Genomic DNA, 4,850 nt, shown 5'->3' with positions numbered 1-4,850 from the left:
TTATTTACTTATTTTGTCATCAAGAACTTACCTTCTCAGAAATTTGCAGTTTTTACAACATCCTAAGAGAAGCTAAAAGCGAATGTTCCAGAAACATTCTATATAGCTAACCAACAGAAATCAGCGTGAATACAATCTGGAAGCCAGAGTTTTTAGTCATTTTTGCAAAAATGTGTGAAATGGGGATTGTTAAGACAAACTGGTTATCTGTATGCAAAAAATAAAAAATAGTATTAAAATAAATAAATAAATAAATAAATAAATAAATAAATAAATAAATAAATAAATAAATAAATAAATAAATAAATAAAAATAATAATAATAATAATAATAATAATAGAACGAGGCGCAGTGGCGCAGTAGGTAGTGCTGTCGCCTCACAGCAAGAAGGTCGCTGGGTCGCTGGTTCGAACCTCGGCTCAGGTGGTGTTTCGGTGTGGAGTTTGCATGTTCTCCCTGCCTTCGCGTGGGTTTCCTCCGGGTGCTCTGGTTTCCCCCACAGTCCAAAGACATGCGGTACAGGTGAATTGGGTAGGCTAAATTGTCCATAGTGTATGAGTGTGTGTGAATGTGTGTTTGGATGTTTCCCAGAGATGGGTTGTGGCTGGAAGGGCATCTGCTGCGTAAAAACTTGCTGGATAAGTTGGCTGTTCCACTGTGGCGACCCCGGATTAATAAAGGGACTAAGCTGACAAGAGAATGAATAATAATAATAATAATAATAATAATCTAATTAGTACTAAATAAACTAAATAAAAGAAAAAAACTATTAAAATGACATTGAAAAATACCTGTGGAAAAGTATGCAAAATTATGCAAATGACAGGCCGAAAACTCGATAGATATAAAAATTTATTGAAAGGATTTGAATCTGAACCGTTGGGCTTACACGTTTTGAAATTACGTTAACCGGAAAGCTATCTGGAGATGGTGTTTTGAGGTGTTCATGCAAATTACATTGACATTCGATACTGATAAAGTTTCTGCGCACATAAGCCAACGGTAAAACGTTATATTTAAATGAGCTGTATTGTTTTATCGTTGTTCACCGCCAAAATTTCGGTTAGTGTGTGTTTATTGTGATGTGCTTTTCGTTTTAGCAGATCTACAGTAGGCCACAAGTTCAGCAGACTCGGAGTATAGACTAACATACTTTAAGGAACTACGACAACAAAATGAGGTGAGAGAGTTTGTGTTTTTTCACATTTTCATTCAGGAATTTGGCTTCCTTGTTCTTCCAAGTCACGTGCACTACTTGGAATAGAAAAAAAAAGTTCAGACATGAAAAGTCGCTCTTAACAAAATGTCCTAGTCTTCAGATTTTGCAACGAAAATCTGGTTCCAGGTGTTGGGAGTTTACCTTTAACCTACATTCAGAAAACCGTCAAAAGCTCAAGTACATTTGTTGGTGATTGAGACATGCCTGCTTTTCAAGAAATAATGGACTCACTGAATTCAGAGCTAGCACTTTATCAAATAAGACTCTTCAGAGTCATGACAAACAACAGCATAACATGACAAACAAGAGCATAATAAATGTGATAAAAAGTAAAAATGTAATACATATTATATTAATATATTTATATTAATAATATACTAATATCTATTAATTGAAAACAGCTTAAAATGTCAAGAAATTATGTTTATCGTATAATTTTTGATCTCACAAACTGTAGACAACCCTGCTACAAACAAAAGTATGATATATTTTTAATTATTTCTATAATAATGATTTCAATTTGAAACAATTTTATTTGTCATTCATGTGATCATAACATCGAACATCCATTTTTTAAAGTTATCAAAAGAAGAGCTTAAATGCATATTATGCAATACAAGTTACAGTGGATAAACATGAAATGTTAAATTTAAAACCTTGTTTAACTATAAATTATTGGGCCTTCTTTATTATTAAGTATTTATATGCAAATTTTAAGTTGATAAAAATGACGAGATACATGCCAAAAATACCAACCTTGTCAGCAGAATTAAAAATGTAACTTTTTGAAATAATATTTAATTGACTTTAATTGGATGCCTAATTTTATGTTTTAAAATCAAATGTATATTTTGTTTGTTTGTAAATATATAAAAATATAATAAATTTAGCAATTTTATGTCTGATTGTTCCTAGAATGCAAAAGTTTTTTGCAAGTCATGCAATTCAAATATATAACCAGAAGATGTCAGTACAAGACAAATAAACCTTTTATTTACTCTGATGTAAAGCTGATTTACCTCATGTAAAGCGGATGTAAGACGTTTTCTTTTTAAAAAAAAAACATTTTAACCATAAAATGTCTGTATATTACCCAACAGATATTTTTGACATTGTGTTCTATGTAAATTACACAAATTTACTGTAAAATATGTCAGCTGCACAGTATAAAAGACAATCTGACCAAGCTTAAATGTTAACCAATCAAAAATAAATAAATAAATAAATAAATAAAAAAACTTGAAAGCAGTTCTTTGCAAATGTTAACCAGTGCCAGAGGGATGTGAACATGCTTGGTATTTAAGAAGACAAGAGAGAGTTTGGAAGCAATTCCTCTGCCAAGGATTAAATGTAAAAACGTTGTAAATAATGTTCATTTTCTTGCACAGACAGATTGTTTGGGTTTAATAAGAGCGCAGTTTATCATCGGGACTCGGGAGCCATAAGTATTCATTTTGTATTTTTGTCTTTTTGACTCTCAAATTGCCGGTAGATGTTGAGTTACTCTTTATGATTCTAAAAAAGACCACAGTTTCAGCCCAAAACAATTATTTGGGCTCAACAATTATTTAATGTTTTACTGAAGAAGAAAAAAGTCACTTCTGACCTTAGGGTGGTTAAAATACCAGCAAATACTCAGGTATGGTTCATCTACCTTTTTAGATTGTTATCAGAAGCTGGTTGACGCTGGTGCCGGATGGTCTACCAATTTGCAACAAGCAGAAACTGTTTTATTCCAAATTAGCTATCATGTAGTATCTGGGAGACTATTCAATATATTAATAAAAAAATAGTGATAGATCTTGATATTTTACATTTGTGTAAATATTGTGATTTTGTAAATACATTTAAGAAAATAAATGGATTGATTTCAGATCCTATCACTCTATCAAATAAGACTCTTCAGAGTATTTAAGGTTAGAAAATGTATAGGATTTTTACACAAGACATAACATGACAAAAAAAAAAACATAATTAATTAATTTGAAAGAAAAATAAATGAACTTAATAAATATTTTCCTAGTATCTATGACATGAGAACAGTTTAAAATGTTAAGAAATTGTTGTGCCATCTCATTTTAATTTCTTAATATATGACTTTTTTACTTTAAATATCATTTTAACAACTCTGTTACAGACACTAGCAAACTATATTTGTAATTATTTCTTTAACAATAATGATAACAATTTATTAATTGCTTTAATTTTACATTTGATTCACGTTTTCGTAGTTTTAATGTCTTTCTATAGAGTATAAAGCGTTATGTCAATAATGTTAAAAAGGCTTTGTTGTTTGTGAACAATGCGAAATCAAACTGTTGCTATACTCTCCTCTACCTGTAGGGCTCAGTATTGTTCTGAAGTCCGCTGACGCTGAACTGCGCAGTATTTTCTGTATGTACAGCATCACCTATGGGGTTTGGAAATGTGTGTTAGGGAATGACTGAAACTCTCCTCGCTCTAATGGACCGGCACAACAGCCACGGCTGCAGAATTGCTGACAGTCACCGCAAATTTCTTCCTCCTTCTCTGCTTCTAATTAAATACAATGTCCTGTGCAGCAGCCCAGGCACACCGGCCAGCCTCAAACCTGCCATTTTTCACTCTTCAATCTGTACTGACACGCATGTGATGTGGTCTGAAATGCAGAACAGAGAAGAGAGAGGAGGGAGACATACAGTAGATGCACTCGCTGAGAGAAACACGTGTCTTTATGCTTCTCCACACATGCGTGTTTAATGTTTTGCCCTACATACAAGCTCCTGCACGTTCAAACTCATTTAGCGTTTGCACACTTTACAGTATATGGACAGTAAGTAATATCCAGAGACATATCAGTTTTGATGAAGGATTTGTGCACTTGGTTGTCCACTCTGTACTTCTAAAATAAGACTAATGCATACTCCCCTTACTACCCTGGTGGTAACCATAGTTTCTCCCAAAATATCAAGGCTGGTTAGTATGGTCCAGTGAGCTCCTGCTGTTGTATGTTGTAACTACAGCATCTGGTGGCAAATATCTTTTTTTCACTGACAGGGTTTAAAAATAGTTGTAGGTCTATATTCATATGCATATTGTTGTTCATATTCTTAGAAAAATCTTAGACATGTTTACATATTTATGTGTGTGTTTATACTGAAAACTGTAAAATGTTAGCAGAAATAAAAGCTGTTTCATTTTAATTTAGTTTACTTTGATGCACTATTCTAGCTAATCAAACCAAACTGCAGTCGGTCCATCATTCCAGCCTGATCTCACCTAAAAACGTAAGTATTTTGGGTTTTGTCACTTTAGTGGCAAATCGTACATTCTAAACGAATTCGTTTAGAATGTACGATTTTATTAGTAGACATGGCACCCAACTGCATCCCTAAACCCAACCGTCAATGGGTAATAAGCAAATTGTATTAAATTGTATGAATTAGATAAACCAATTTCATACAAATTAGCCACTAAATCAAAAAGTTCTGAACTGCCATGAGATTGCGTTGAGCGTTTTTTTGGTGGCAGAGAGCTCATCTTTACTGCGAGTTAAAGGGCACCTATGGTGAAAAATTTACTTTTTAAGCTGTTTGGACAGACAGGTGTGTATGTATGGTGTATAGACCGTCATATTAGGGTGATATAAACA

General features: G+C 33.1%; 1 long non-coding RNA gene across 1 annotated transcript; it reads left to right on the top strand.

Moving 5' to 3' along the window:
- Nucleotides 1-840: 840 nt before the first annotated feature.
- LOC141380710 (uncharacterized) lies at nucleotides 841-4,404 on the top strand. Its single transcript, XR_015525108.1, has 3 exons — nucleotides 841-1,002; nucleotides 1,101-1,180; nucleotides 3,563-4,404. It is a non-coding gene; the product is annotated as an uncharacterized LOC141380710 (long non-coding RNA).
- Nucleotides 4,405-4,850: the final 446 nt, after the last annotated feature.

Source organism: Danio rerio, chromosome 24, assembly GCF_052040795.2.
Source record: "Danio rerio strain M-AB ecotype USA chromosome 24, GRCz13ab, whole genome shotgun sequence".
Classification (NCBI taxonomy): Eukaryota; Metazoa; Chordata; class Actinopteri; order Cypriniformes; family Danionidae; genus Danio; species Danio rerio.
Note: the sequence above shows the minus strand (reverse complement) of the source record. Positions and strands in the feature narration are given on the sequence as shown.